The 15,250-nt window shown below is 37.6% G+C and overlaps 1 pseudogene; it reads right to left on the minus strand.

Moving 5' to 3' along the window:
• Positions 1-13,904: 13,904 nt before the first annotated feature.
• LOC124529097 (peroxiredoxin-5, mitochondrial-like) lies at positions 13,905-14,595 on the minus strand (annotated as a pseudogene).
• Positions 14,596-15,250: the final 655 nt, after the last annotated feature.

Raw genomic sequence — 15,250 nt, forward strand, 5'->3', positions numbered from 1 at the left:
TCATTTACTGTACACATACAATGTGTTGAGGACTGTTTTAGGACTAGGGGTATACCAGTGGGGGTGAAGGGGAATCCCTGCTCTGTGTGCTCCATGGACCTTATATTCTTGTGGGAGTATGTGTGCATATTTGTAAAAATGTTATACACATGCATATATATGATAAAAATCAGGAAAAAGCATGAATGTATATTGTCATATGGGAGTGATAAGTTCCATGGAGCAAAATAAAGGAGGGTAGAAAGGAGTACAAGGCAGGGAGTGGGGCTGTGGAGTAGGCCATGGGGATGTGAACCATTCCAGGCTAGAGTAACAGAAAATGCAAAAGAGAACCAGGAATATCTGAAGAAGAGCACTGTTGCTGTACTGGAGTGAGCACAGGAAGAGAATAATAGGATATGCAATAAATTAATGCAAGTTTTAAAAGCTTAAAAAGATATTTAAAGAATAAAGCAGGGGCACCTGGGTGACTCAGTTGGTCAAGTGCCTGACTCTTGGTTTTTACACAGGTAATGATCTCACAGTTTTGTGAGTTCAAGCCCTGGGTTGGGCTCTCTGCTGACAGCATGGAGCCCACTTGAGATTCTCTCTCTTTCCCTCTCTGCCCCTCCCTCTGTCTCTCTCTCTCTCTTTCTCTCTCATTCCCCCCCAAATAAATAAATAAACTTAAAAAAATTATAAAAGACTAAAGCAAAGTTACATAAAGAAATATTTTAGTCATAGGACAAAAATTTAATACAACAAACATTCAGTCTCTACTATGTGAAAGACAGTGTTTTAAGAGCTTTGAAAGTAACAAAGATTCCTGCTCACATTTTAGCAGAATTTGAATTATCAGATAAAATGGAATACAAGAAGACACAAAATAGAACAAAACCAGAAAGAACTATTGTAATACAGTAAAATAATTTCCAACTATACAACTAGAAATTTATAGACATAAAACCAAGTAAAGGATTCAAAACCACAAATTAACAATATGAAGGATCAAGTGGTAGAAAAACATGTTAAGTAGAGACATGATAGAAAAATTTTTAAAGACCGAAATTCAACTTCTGGAGATAAAAACTACAATGGCTGAGATGTAAAATAAACGGATTAGGATTAGCAGAGTAGACATTGCAGAAGATTAGTGAACATGCACACATAGAAATAGAAACTTTCCAAAATAAAAGAGGAAAAGGAGTCCAAACAAATTAATGGAATTCTCCCCGAGTCTGTAAAGCAATGTCAAATAGGATAAAAATATGTATAATTGAGCATTCCCAAAGAACTGAGGTATAAGTGGTAGAAAAAAACAGTAGATGAAATAAAAGCCAAAATATTCCCCAAATTTGATGAAAACTATGAACCCAGAGATCCAAGAAACTCAACAAATCCAAGGCACAAAAAATATGAAGAAAAATACATCAAGGCAAATCATAAGCTGCTCAAACAGGTAATAAGGAGAAAATTTTCAAAGGAACCAAGAAGAAGGGTGTTATTTATTTACATTTTTTAAAGTTTATTTATTTGAGTGAAAGACAGCATGTGCTCGCACATGAGTGAGGGAGGCACAGAGAGAGAGGGAGGCACAGAGAGAGAGGGAGACACAGAATCCAAAGTGGGCTCTGTGCTGATGGCAGAGAGCCCAACGTGGGGCTTGAACTCACAAACCATGAGATCACTACCTGAGCCGAAATCAGATGCTTAACCAACTGAGCCACCCAGGCACCCCAAGAAGGCTGTTATCTATAAATAAAGTAAAATAAGGATGACAACAGACCTGTCACTGGAAACAGTGCAAGACAAAGGACAATACAGCAAGGTCTATTGAAAACAGTAACAATAATCAGTTAATCTACAATTTTATGCTCAGTAAAATTGTCTTTCAAAAATATAGGTTATATCTAACAAAGCTGTGGTAATCAAAAAAGCATGGTACTGGCACAAAAACAGACACATAGGGGTGCCTGAGTGGCTTAGTCAGTTAAGTGCCCGAGTCTTGATTTCGGCTCAGGTCATAATCTCACAGTTCATGAGATCAAGCCCTGCAATGGACTCTGCATTGACAGGATGGAGCTTGCTTGGGATTCTCTCTCTCTCCCTATCTTTCTGCCCCTCTCCTGCATTCTCTGTCTCTCAAAATGAATAAAAGATGTCTCTCAAAATGAAAAAAAAATCACATAGATCAATAAAACCAAATAGAGAACCCAGAAATGAACCCATGCTTATATGGTCAAGTAGTCTATGACAAAGGAGGCAAGAATACACACTGGGGAAAAGCTAGTCTTTTCAATAAATGGTGCTGGGAAAACTGGACAGCTGCATGTAAAAGGAAACTAGAACACTTTTTCACACCACTCATAAAAGTAGACTCAGAATGGATTACACACCTAAATGTGAGGCCTGAAACCATAAAACCCCTCAAAGAAAAGAGTTACCACTTCTTTGACATCAGACTTAGCAATTTTTTTCTAGACAGATCTCCTGAGGCAAGGGAAACAAAAGCAAAAACTATTGGAACTACACCAAAATAAAAAACTTTCACACATTGAAGGAAACCATCAACAAACGAAAAGGCAGCCTACTGAATGGAAGAAGATATTTGCAGGTGATATATCTGATAAGGGGTTAACATCTAAAATATATATAGTACTTACAAAACTCAACACCAAAAAACCAAATAATCTGATTAAAAATAGGCAGAGGACCTGAATAGACATTTTTCCAAAGACGACATATAGCTGGCCAAAAGAGATATGAAAATATGCTCAAAATCACTAATCATCAGGGAAATGCAAACCAAAACTACAATGAGGTATCACCTTACACATGTCAGAATAGTTAGAATCGGAAACAAAAGACATAACCATTGGCAAAGATGTGAAGAAAAAGTAACCCTTAAGCACTGGTCATGGTAAAGTAAATGGGTGCACCACTATGGAAAACAGTATGGAGGTTCCTCAAAATATTAAAAATAGAAATACCATATGATCCAGGAATTCCACTACTGGGTATTTACCCCCCAAAAACAAAAACACTAATTCAAAAAGATACATGCACACATGTGTTTATTGCAGCATTATTTACAATAGCCAAGATATGGAAGCGAGCTAACTGTCCACTCGTAGACAAATGGATAAAGACGTGTGTGTGTGTGTGTGTGTGTATGTGTGTATATGTGTGTGTGTCTGTGTGTGTCTGTGTGTATATGTGTATATATGTGTGTGTGTATACACACACACACACAGCAACAATATGGATGAGCCTAGACAATATTAGGCTAAGTGAAATAAGTCACAGAAAGACAAATACCATATGATTTCACTTATGTGTGGAAAATAAAAAAACAAATGGATAAACAAACAAAAAGCAGGAACAGATCCATAAATACAGAGAACAAACTGATGGTTGCCAGAGAAGAGAAGGGTGGGGAAGATGGACAAAATCAATGAAGGGGAGTGGGAGATACAGGCATCCTCTTATGGAGTAAGTCATAGAATTAAACGTATGACATAGGGAATATAGTCAATGGTACTGTAATAGTATGTTAATAGTATGTTATAGTATGTAATAGTATGTTAATAGTATGTTAATAGACTACACTTGTGGTAAACATAGCATAATGTGCAACCTTGTCCAATCACTGTTTTACACCTGAAATATAACATTGTGTTATAATTTAACTATAATTTAAAAGCATATATGTTATATCTAGATATCAAATCATGTTGTATACCTGAAACTAATATAATGCTATATATCAATTATACCTCAATAAGAAAAAAATATATACATGACATTTTCAGACATACAAAAGCTATATGCATTCATCACCAAAAGACCTCTACTAGAAGAAATATCAATGGCAGACAGACAAAAGAAAATTACATTAACGGGGCACCTGAGTGGCTCAGTCAGTTACAGTGTCTGACATCAGCTCAGGTCATGATCTCATGGTTCGTGAGTTGGAGCCCTGTGTCAGGCTCTGAGCTAATAGCTTTGGATTAATAGCTAATAGCTAATAGCTTAGGCCTGCTTTGGATTCTGTCTCCCTCTCCTTCTGCCCCTTCCCCACTTGCACTCCTTTCAAAAATAATAAACATTAAAAAAAAAAGAAAATTACATTAAAAAACACATGTGTGGGGCGCCTGGGTGGCGCAGTCGGTTAAGCGTCTGACTTCAGCCAGGTCACGATCTCGCGGTCGGGGAGTTCGAGCCCCGCGTCAGGCTCTGGGCTGATGGCTCAGAGCCTGGAGCCTGTTTCCGATTCTGTGTCTCTCTCTCTCTCTGCTCCTCCCCTGTTCATGCTCTGTCTCTCTCTGTCCCAAAAATAAATAAACGTTGAAAAAAATAAAAATAAAAAAAATAAAAAACACATGTGTAATTGAAGCCACCAAAGGGGAGAGGTAGAGAAAATATTCGAAGAAATAACGGAAGAACACTGGAAATCATAACTACATCAGTAAATATATATGATTACTTTCTTGTTCGTTATTTAACTCTCTCTAAAAGATAACTGAGACCTTCAGTTTCTGGTCAGCATTTAAGAAGCCTGAAAGTTGCCACTACATCCTACAAAGTAAAAACATGAAAAGCTAAAACAATCAACAACTCTTCTTAGATCCATAAAAAAAAGTGAAGTCACAGAGCAAACTACTGCCCCCCAAACTGGAGAAACAACAGGCTGATACAGAGAATCACAACTTACCAGAGCAGAAACTGAGCTGAAAACCTCCACAAGAATGGATGCCAGGGTAGGTAAACTTCAATTGTAATTGATGAATTACTGGAGGCTTAGTGTGGGCAAGTCCAAAAAGATATAAACTTCAGAGGGGTCTACTCACACTTCTGAGAGTTTTACATCTAAGAGTTCATGAGGTTTTCACAGCGAATATTGGAGAAAAATCCCTTTGTTCTTCCAACAGGGTTTGGGGAAAGGGAACCATTTTGAAAGACCCCAGAGCATTCTGTTTTCTGAAAAAGTTCTGCCCTAGGTGAAACTAGTTAACCAGAGCCTAACCTGTTGGGGTTTATCAGAGCCTAATTGACCTGGGGGAAAAGAAACACTCAACTCCACTTGGCTCTAGCCTTTCAGAGGAAGGCAGGGAAATACACAACTCCAGCCCACTGTAACCTTGCTGTCCCACCTACAGGAGGTGGGGACTGAGAACAAGTGAAGTTCACAGTCCAGAGGCAAAAAGCTACCTAGAGCCAAGACCTAATTATAGGACTATCAAACACTCCCCCTCCCACCCCATGCCTTACCACCACATTACTAAAGGCCTATTTACGGCAATTTAACCCAGCACATCGTATCCATCTTTCAACAAAAAATTAGAAAACATACTAAACGAAAAACACAGAGTTGAAAAGAAACAGAGCAAGCATTAAAACCAGCCTCAGGTATGGCAGAGATGTTGGAATTATCAGACTGGGAATTTAAAATAACTATGATTGGGGTGCCTGGGTGACTCAGTCATTAAGCTTTATCAGTCTTCAACTCAGGTCATGATCTCACAGTTCGTGAGCTTGAGTCCTGCTTCGGGTGAACACGAGTCCCACTTCTGGTAAAAACACCCGGATGAGCCCCGCTTCTCTCTCTCTCTCTCTCTCTCTCTCTCTCTCTCTCTCTCCCTCTCCCTCTCTCTCTCACTCCACCCCTTGCTCACTTGTGCCCTCTCTCTTTCTCAAATAAATAAATTAATTAAATAACTATGATTAATATCCTAAGGGCTCTAATGGATAGAGAACATGCAAGAACATACAGGAAACATAGGCAGAGAGATAGAAATTCTAAGCACCAAAAAGAAATACTAGAGATTAAAAACTATGTAACAGAAATGAGGAATGCCTTTGATGGTCTCATTAGTACATCATATGCAGCTGAGGAAAAAAAAAAATCTGAGCTTAAGGATATGTCAATAGACATACCAAAAATGAAAAGAGAAAAAAGTCAAAGCACCCCCAGGATATCTAAGAACCGTGGGACAACTACAATACGTGTAACATACATGTAATGGGAATACCAAAAAGAGGGGAAAGACAAAAAGAAAAAGAAGCAATATTAGAAGAAATAATGACTGAAAATTTGCCCAAATTAAAGTCAGACACCAAATCAAAGATCCAGAAAGCTCAGAGAATAGCAACCAGGATAAATGTCAAAACACTACACATAGGCATATCATTTTCAATCTATAGAAAGTCAATCATAAAGAAAAATTCTTCATAGGCATCAGAGGAGAAAAAACACCTATAGAGGATAACTATATTCAACTCCTCCTCAGAAACCATGCAAGCAAGGAAAGAGTGGAATGTGAAATATTTATGGTATTGAGAAAAAGCCCGCACCAACCTCAAATTCTGTACCTTGAGAAATTATCCTTCAAAAGTGAAGTAGAAATAAAGACTTTCTCAGATAAACAAAAATTGAGAGAATTTGTTGCACACCAACCTGCCTTGTCAGAAATGTTAAAAGTTCTTTAGTAAGAAGGAAAATGATATAGCTCAGAAAGTCAGATCTATAAAAAGTAAGGAAGAGCACTGAAGAAGGGCTACGTGAAGGTAAAATAAAAACTGTTTTGTTTTTTAAAGTTTATTTATTGTGAGAGAGAGAGAACATGCGTGTGTGTGGCAGGTGGGGAGGGGTAAAGAGAGAGAGGGAGAGAGAGGATGGATGGATCTCACGACCATGAGATCATGATCCAAGCCGAAATCAAGGAGTCAGCCGCTTTACTGACTTAGCCACCCAGGTGCCCCTAAAACTTTTATTTTTCTTATTCTTAATTGATCTAACAGATAACAGTTTGTTAAAAATAATAATAGAAACAATGTATTTGTGTATGCTTGTGTCTTAAAAGCTTATATAAACAAAACCAATGACTGGCAATGCTTCAACAGATGAGAGGGAAGAAATAGGATTACTTTGTCACAGTTAAGGTACTCGCACTACCCTAGAAATGATATAGTGCTATTTGAAAATGGACCTGGATAGCTGTAAATGCATATTGCAAACGCTAGGGCAACCAAAAAAAAAAAAAAAAAAAAGTTAAAAAAAATAAAGGAAGCATAATTGATTTGCTAAGAAAGGAGAAGAAATGGAATCATGTAAAATGCTCAATTAAAGCCACAAATGGCAGAAAAAATATGGAAGACAATAAAAGGTACAAAGGCAACAAGCAGAAAAGATTAATAAATATAGTAGATTCCAATCCAATTATATCAATAATCACTTTGAGCATCAGAGGTCTAAATATATGAATTAAAGGCAGAGATTGTCAGGGCAGATTAAACAAAACAAGATGCAACTATATGTTATCTACAAGAAATCTATTTTAAATGTAAAGACCTATAGATTAAAAGTAAAGGGATGGCGATGGGCATTGAGGAGGGCACTTGTTGGGATGAGCACTGGGTGTTGTATGGAAACCAATTTGACAATAAATTTTATATTTAAAAATAAATAAATAGGGGCGCCTGGTTGGCGCAGTCGGTTAAGCGTCCGACTTCAGCCAGGTCACGATCTCGCGCTCCGTGAGTTCGAGCCCCGCGTCGGGCTCTGGGCTGATGGCTCAGAGCCTGGAGCCTGTTTCCGGTTCTGTGTCTCCCTCTCTCTCTCTGCCCCTCCCCCGTTCATGCTCTGTCTCTCTCTGTCCCAAAAATAAATAAACGTTGAAAAAAAAATTTTTTTTAAAAAAAAATTAAAAAATAAATAAATAAATAAATAAATAAATAAAAATTGTTTTAGTAAAAAAAAAAAAAAAAAGTAAAGGGATGGAGAAAGATATACCACGCAAGCATTAATCACAAGAAAGCAGGAGTAGCGATATTAATTTCAGACAGAGCAGACTTCAAAGCAAGGGAAGTTATCAGGGATATAGAGAGGCATTACATAACAATAAAGGGGTCAACACTCCAAGAAGACATATGTGTATGGGCCTCAGAATATACGAGGCAAAAACTGATAGAACTGCAAAGAGAAATGGGTGTATCCTATTGCAGACTTCAACATCCCTCTATAGAAATGGACAGCTCCAGCCCACAGAAAATCAGTAAAACCATGATGAATTTTACAGACTACTTTATCCAACAGCAACAGATTGCTTCTGCTGTTACTTCTCAAACTTACATGAAGCATTCACCAAGACACAACACATTCTGAGCCATAAAACTTTAACACATTTAAAAGAATGGATATCATACAATGTCTTAGACCAAAATGGAAGTAAACTAGAAATTCATAAGAAAAAGAAGACTACTAAATCACAAAATACTTGAATATCAAGCAACACACTTCTAAACACATGGATCAAAGAAGTAATCTCAAGAGAAATTGTTAAAATACTTTGAACTAGAGGGGCACCTGGGTGGCTTAGGTGTCTGACTCTTGGTTTTGGCTCAGGTCATGATCTCACAGTTTGTGGGTTCAAGCCCCACATCAGGCTCCATGCTGACAACACAGAGCCTGCTTGGGATTCTCTCTCTCCCATTCTCTCTGGCCCTCCCCCACTCACGCTCTCTCTCTCAAAATAAATAAATGAATTTAAAAAAATTTTTTTAAATAAAAATACTTTGAACTAAATGAGAATGAAAACACAATTAAAATTTGTGAGATCCAGCCGTAGCAATTTCTTACTTGACACATCCCCAAAGGCAAGAGAATTAAAAGCAAAAATGAACTACTGGGACCTTATGAAGATAAAAAGCTTCTGCACAGCAAAGGAAACAACCAACAAAACGAAAAGGCAACCAATGGAATGGGAAAAGATATTTGCAAATGACATATCGGACAAAGGGCTAGTATCCAAAATCTATAAAGAGCTCACCAAACTCCACACCCGAAAAACAAATAACCCAGTGAAGAAATGGGCAGAAAACATGAATAGACACTTCTCTAAAGAAGACATCCGGATGGCCAACAGGCACATGAAAAGATGCTCAGTGTCACTCCTCATCAGGGAAATACAAATCAAAACCACACTCAGATATCACCTGACACCAGTCTGAGTGGCCAAAATGAACAAATCAGGAGACTGTAGATGCTGGAGAGGATGTGGAGAAACAGGAACCCTCTTGCACTGTTGGTGGGAATGCAAATTGGGGCAGCCACTCTGGAAAACAGTGTGGAGGTTCCTCAGAAAATTAAAAATAGACCTACCCTATGACCCAGCAATAGCACTGCTAAGAATTTACCCAAGGGATACAGGAGTACTGATGCATAGGGGCACTTGTACCCCAATGTTTATAGCAGCACTCTCAACAATAGGCAAACTATGGAAAGAGCCTAAATGTCCATCAACTGATGAATGGATAAAGAAATTGTGGTTTATATACACAATGGAGTACTGCGTGGCAATGAGAAAGAATGAAATATGGCCCTTTGTAGCAACGTGGATGGAACTGGAGAGTGTGATGCTAAGTGAAATAAGCCATACAGAGAAAGACAGATACCATATGGTTTCACTCTTATGTGGATCCTGAGAAACTTAACAGAAACCCATGGGGGAAGGGAAGGAAAAAAAAAAAAAGAGGTTAGAGTGGGAGAGAGCCAAAGCATAAGAGACTGTTAAAAACTGAGAACAAAAAAAAAAAAAAAAAAAAAAAAAAACTGAGAACAAACTGAGGGTTGATGGGGGGTGGGAGGGAGGGTAGGGTGGGTGATGGGTATTGAGGAGGGCACCTTTTGGGATGAGCACTGGGTGTTGTATGGAAACCAATTTGACAATAAACTTCATATATTGAAAAAAAAAGAAAAAATAATAAAATTTGTGAGATGCAGCAAAAACACTGCTTATAGCAAAATTTATAGCATTGAATGAATATACTAAAAAAGAAGAAAGATCTAATATCAGTCATCTAAGATTTTCACGTTAGGTAAACAGAAAGAAGAAGAGCAAATTGAATCCAAAGTAAGCAAAAGAAAAGAAATAATAACAATTAGAGCAGAAATCAATGAAATTAAAAACAGGATATCAATAGAGCAAACCAACAAAACCAAAAACTGCTTCTTTAAAAAGATTAATAAAATCATTAAGCCTCTAGCCAGACTAAGGGAAAAAAGAGAGAAGACACAAATTTCTAATATAAAAAAAAAAAATGAAAGAGAAGATATCACTAATGATCCCTTAGAAATTAAAAGGATAATAATGAAATATTACAAATAACTTTATGTCCATAAATTTGATAACCCAGAATAAATGGACCATTTGCTTGAAAGATACAATCTGCCAAAATTTACGGATGAAGAAATAGATAATCTGAATAGGTCCATATCTATCAAACAAATTGAATCAACAATTAATAACTTTCCCAAACAGAAAGAACCAGGCATACTTGAGTTTACCAGTGAATTCTACCAAACATTTAAGAAAGAAGCTATACAAATTCTCTAAAATGTCTTGCAGAACACAGAAGCAGAGGGAATATTTCCTAATTCAGTCTTTCAGGCCAACATTACCCTAGTATCAAAATCTGACAGAGACACTACAAGAAAAACAGAGACCAATATCTCTCATGAACATAGCTGCAAAAATCCTCAACAAAATATTTGCAAATTGAATCCAACAATGTATAAAAAGAATTAGGCACCATACCCAAGTAGGATTTATCCAAGGTATGCAAGGCTGTTTTCAACATTTGAAAATCAGTTACTGTAATGCATCATATCCACAGGCTAATGAAGGAAAATCATGGGATTATATAAAGAGAAGCAGGAAAAGCAACTGACAAAATCTAACTCATTCATGACAAAAATCCTCAGCAAACTATAAAGAGAGGAAAACTTCCTCAACTCAATAAAGAACATCTACCAAAAATCTCTACAGTTAACATCATATTTATTAGCGAGAAACTTGATTTTCCACTAAGATCCGGAATAAAGCAAGAGCGTCCCCTTTTTTTCAACATCATCCTAGAAGGCACTGTTAACGCAATAAAAAAAGAAAAATAAAAATCACAGAGATTGAGAAGGAAAAAATAAAACTGTATTTATTTGCAGATGACATGATCATCTATGTAAAAAACCCGAAAGAATCTACATATAAAACTTCTAGAACAAATAAGTGATTACAGAAAGATTGCAGGATACAAATATGTGGAAGTCAAGTGCTTTCTTATATATGAGCAATGAACAAGTGGAATTTGAAATTAAAAACATACTACCATTTACATTAGTACCCCCCAAAAGGAATACTTAAGTATAAATCTAACAAAATACATGCCAAATCTATATGAGGAAGACTATAAAATTGATGAAAGATATCAAAGAACTAAATAAATGGAGAGATAGATATTTCATGTTCATAGATAAGAAGACTCAAAATTGTCAAAACATTAGTTCTTGATCTATAGTTTCACCCTATCCCAATCAAAATCCCGGCAAGCTATTTTGTGGATGTTGACAAAAAGATTCTAAAGTTTATATGGAGAATAAAAGACCCTGAATAGCCAATTCAATATTGAAGGAGAACAAATTTGGAGGACTGACACTATCTGACCTCAACACTCACTATAAAGCTACAGTAATCAAGACAGTGTGCTATTAGTGGAAAACAGACTAATAGATCAATGCAACAGAATAGAGAGCCCACAAATAGACCCACATATAGTCAACTGATCTTTGACAAGAGAGCAAAGGCAATACATATCTTTGACAAATGTAGCAAAAACAGTCTTTTCAACAAATGTTACTGGAACAACTGGACATCCACATGCACACATACACACACACAGGTCTTAACACCCTTCACAAAAATTAGAGTAGATCACACACCTAAGTGTAAAACACAAAACTATAAAAGTCCTAAACACAGGACAAAACCTAGATGACTCTGGGAACGGTGATAACTTTTTAAATACAATGTCAAAAGCACAATACATGAAAGAAACAATTGATAAGCTGGATATAATTAAAATTAAAAATCTACTCTGTGAGAGACAATGTCTAGAGAAAAAGTAGATAAAGCCACGGACTGGGAGGAAGTATTTGCAAGACACATCTGATAAAGGACTCTTAAAACTCAATAAGTCGGGGCACCTGGGTGGTTCAGTCAGTTAAACATCTCTTGACTTTGACTCAGGTTATAATCCAAAACCATGATCAGATTTGTGGGATGGAGCCCTATGTTGGGCTCTGTGCTGAGGGGTAGAGCCTGTTTGGGATTCTGTCTCTTCCTCTCTCTCTCTCAAAATAAATAAATAAACTTAAAAAGGAGAAAAAAACCTCAACAATAAGAAAACAAACAGCCTGATTTAAAGACGGACAAAGACCTGAACATACACCTCATCAAAGAAGATATACAGATGAAAAGTAAGCACATGAAAACATGTTCACCTTCGTATGTTATCAGGGAATTACAAATTAACACGAGATACCACTACATGCTTACTACAATGGCCAAAATCCAAAATACAAACAACACCAAATGTAGGAGAGGAAGTGGAACAACAGAAACCTCATTCATTGCTGACAGGAACGCAAAATTGTATGACCCCTTTGGAAGACATTTTGGGGGTACTTACAACTAAACACACCCTTACCATAGGATTCATTCAATAAACAATCATGCTCCTTGGTATTTACCCAAAAGAGCTGAAAACTTATACCTACACAAAAACCTGTACATGGATGTACATACTGGTTTTATCCCTAACTGGCAAAACTTGGAAGCAACCAAGATATCCTTTAGTAGGTAAATGGACAAATAAAGTGTGGTATATCCAGATAATGGATTATTATTCACCACCAAAAAGAAATGAACTGTTAAGCCATGAAAAGACATGGAGGAAACTTAAGCGTATGTTACTAAGTGAAAGAAGACAATCTGAAAAGGCTAACTACTGTATGATTTCAACTACAGTTGACCCTTGAACAACACAGGGGTTGGGGTTGACTCCCCCATAGACATTAAAAATCCGCATATAACTTTTGAGTCACCAAAAAGTTAACCACTAATGGCCTGTTGACAAGAAGCCTTACTGATAACATAAACAACACATATTTTGAATATGCTTTATATATCGTGTTATTATAATAAAGCTAGAGAATATGTTATTAAGCAAATCACAAGGAAGAGAAAATACACTTACAGTACTATTTTAAAAACCCACATATAAGTGGACCCAAGCAGTTCAAACCTGTGTTATTTGAGGGTCAACTGCATATGACATCCTAGAAAAGGGAAAACTATGGAGGTAATAAAAAGATTAGTTGTTGCTAGAGATTAGGTAGGAGAGAGGGATGAATAGAGCAAAGAAAATTTTCAGGGCAGTGAAACTATTCTGCATGATACAGCAATGGTGGATACATGTTATTATAATACATCTGTTAAAACCCATAGAATGTACAAGAACAAGGGTGAACCAGACTGTAAACAATGAATTTTGGGTGATGATGATGTGTCAGTGTGTGCTCATTAATTGTAACAAATGCACCGCTCTGGTAACAGTATGTATGTTGATGGTGTGGGAGGCTGTGGGGGGGTGTGGGGAATATAGTTTAGGGGTGGTGGGTGGAAGGGTTATATGGGAACTTCCTGTAATTTCTGCTCAATTTTCCTGTGAACCCATAACTGCTCTTAAAAATTGTTTATTAATTTTTAAGACTGGTTGAAATAATAAATGTAAAAAGATCAATAGTTCTATATACTAGAAAGGAACAATCAAAATTTGAAATTTAAAATATCATTTACATAGCATCAAAAACTATGATTTCCTGCTTCCCAAGAGTTTAAGGATAAACCTGAGTTAGAGACAGATGTAACAAAAGATTATTGTTTTTTTGTATTGTTTTGCAAACCACAAATCTTTATTGCAGAAATCTGGGCAAAGTTCCCCATTGGTGGCCCCCATTGAGGGTGGACTGGGGCCCTCTGTCCAGAGCTGGGCAGGAAAGAGGTAGAAGGAATATGTCTGGGCCCAGGGCCTCAGAACTGTGAGATGATGTTGGGTGCCAGGCTGCAGATGAAGCCTCTATCATCCAGCTCCACATTCAGAGACTTCACTATACCATCCTCTACCACCATGGAGAACCTCTTGAGCAGTGGATTTCCAAAGAGAGATACCAATAAATCAATCACCTAGTAACAAATCTGTCTCCTTCCTAAAGGTCCCAAGGGAGTCAGCTAAGAGCCTAACCTTGTCTCCCAAGTTGTGAGCTTGTCCTCACTCTTCAGCTACAAAGACATCATTAACACTCAGATATGCTACCACCTGGACCCCCTTGGCCTTCAGAGCTTCAGCCTGCTGCATAAACCCTGGCAGGTGGATCTTGGAACATCTGGGGGCAGTGGGGAGGGGGTGAAAAGGCCCTAGGGACTCCAAATAGCACTCTCTTCTTGCCCTTGAACAACTGTGTTAGGTTCACCTTGTTCCCAGGTTCCCCTTCAAAAACCATCATGGAAAGGATGGCGACCCACTCTGAATGGGGCCATGGCTGAGGTGGCACTTCTGAAACTGTAGGCCTTGCCAAGTGTCCACTCCCCACTGGTTGCTGGCATCCTCTTGCTCTTGCTGTCACTGATGCTACAGATTCAATGGCAGCAGCCCAGACACCCAAATGAAAACTGAACCTGCTCCGTTGTCCAGAAGGCACAGCCCAGCCAGTGGCATGCCCATCCCAGAAGCTACAACTGCTATATCAATTACATGAATAGAAATTATATGGCAAATAAATGGAGGTTACTTTGTTCAAAGGTCATATGACTCAATATCATCAACATGTAAATTCTTCCCATATTGACCCATATTCTGTGCAACCCCAATAAAGATCCCAGTTTTTTTCTTTTAAAGATTTTATTTTTTAAAGTAATCTCTACACCCAACATGGGGATCCAATTTCACAACCCCAAGATCAAGAGCCCTGTGTTCCATCAACTGAGCCAGTCAGGCGGCCCAATAATCCCAGCTTTTTAATAGAAAATGACAAACTGGTTTTAAAATGCATACAGAAACACAAGAGCCCCCACCGCCCGCCCAGAGAAACACAAGAGCCCAAAAAACTTGAAAAAGAACAAAAATCGAGGCCAAACTCTGATTTCAAGGCTCATTATAAAGCTACAGTGATGCAGATAAAATAGCGTTATTGTACAGTAGGCACATAGATCTGGCAACAGAAAAGTCTTAGACCCGCACAAACAAAATCAACTGATTTTTGACATAAGTGCAAAGGCTTTTCAGTAGAATAAGTATAGCTCTTTCAACAAATGGTGCTAGATACCTATATGCAAAATGTTACCTAGTATCCATACCTCGCATCATATACAAAAATTAA

This window comes from Lynx rufus, unplaced genomic scaffold, assembly GCF_022079265.1.
Source record: "Lynx rufus isolate CCGP_SWC_20201006 ecotype Redwood Valley unplaced genomic scaffold, mLynRuf1.p SCAF_6, whole genome shotgun sequence".
Lineage (NCBI taxonomy): Eukaryota > Metazoa > Chordata > Mammalia > Carnivora > Felidae > Lynx > Lynx rufus.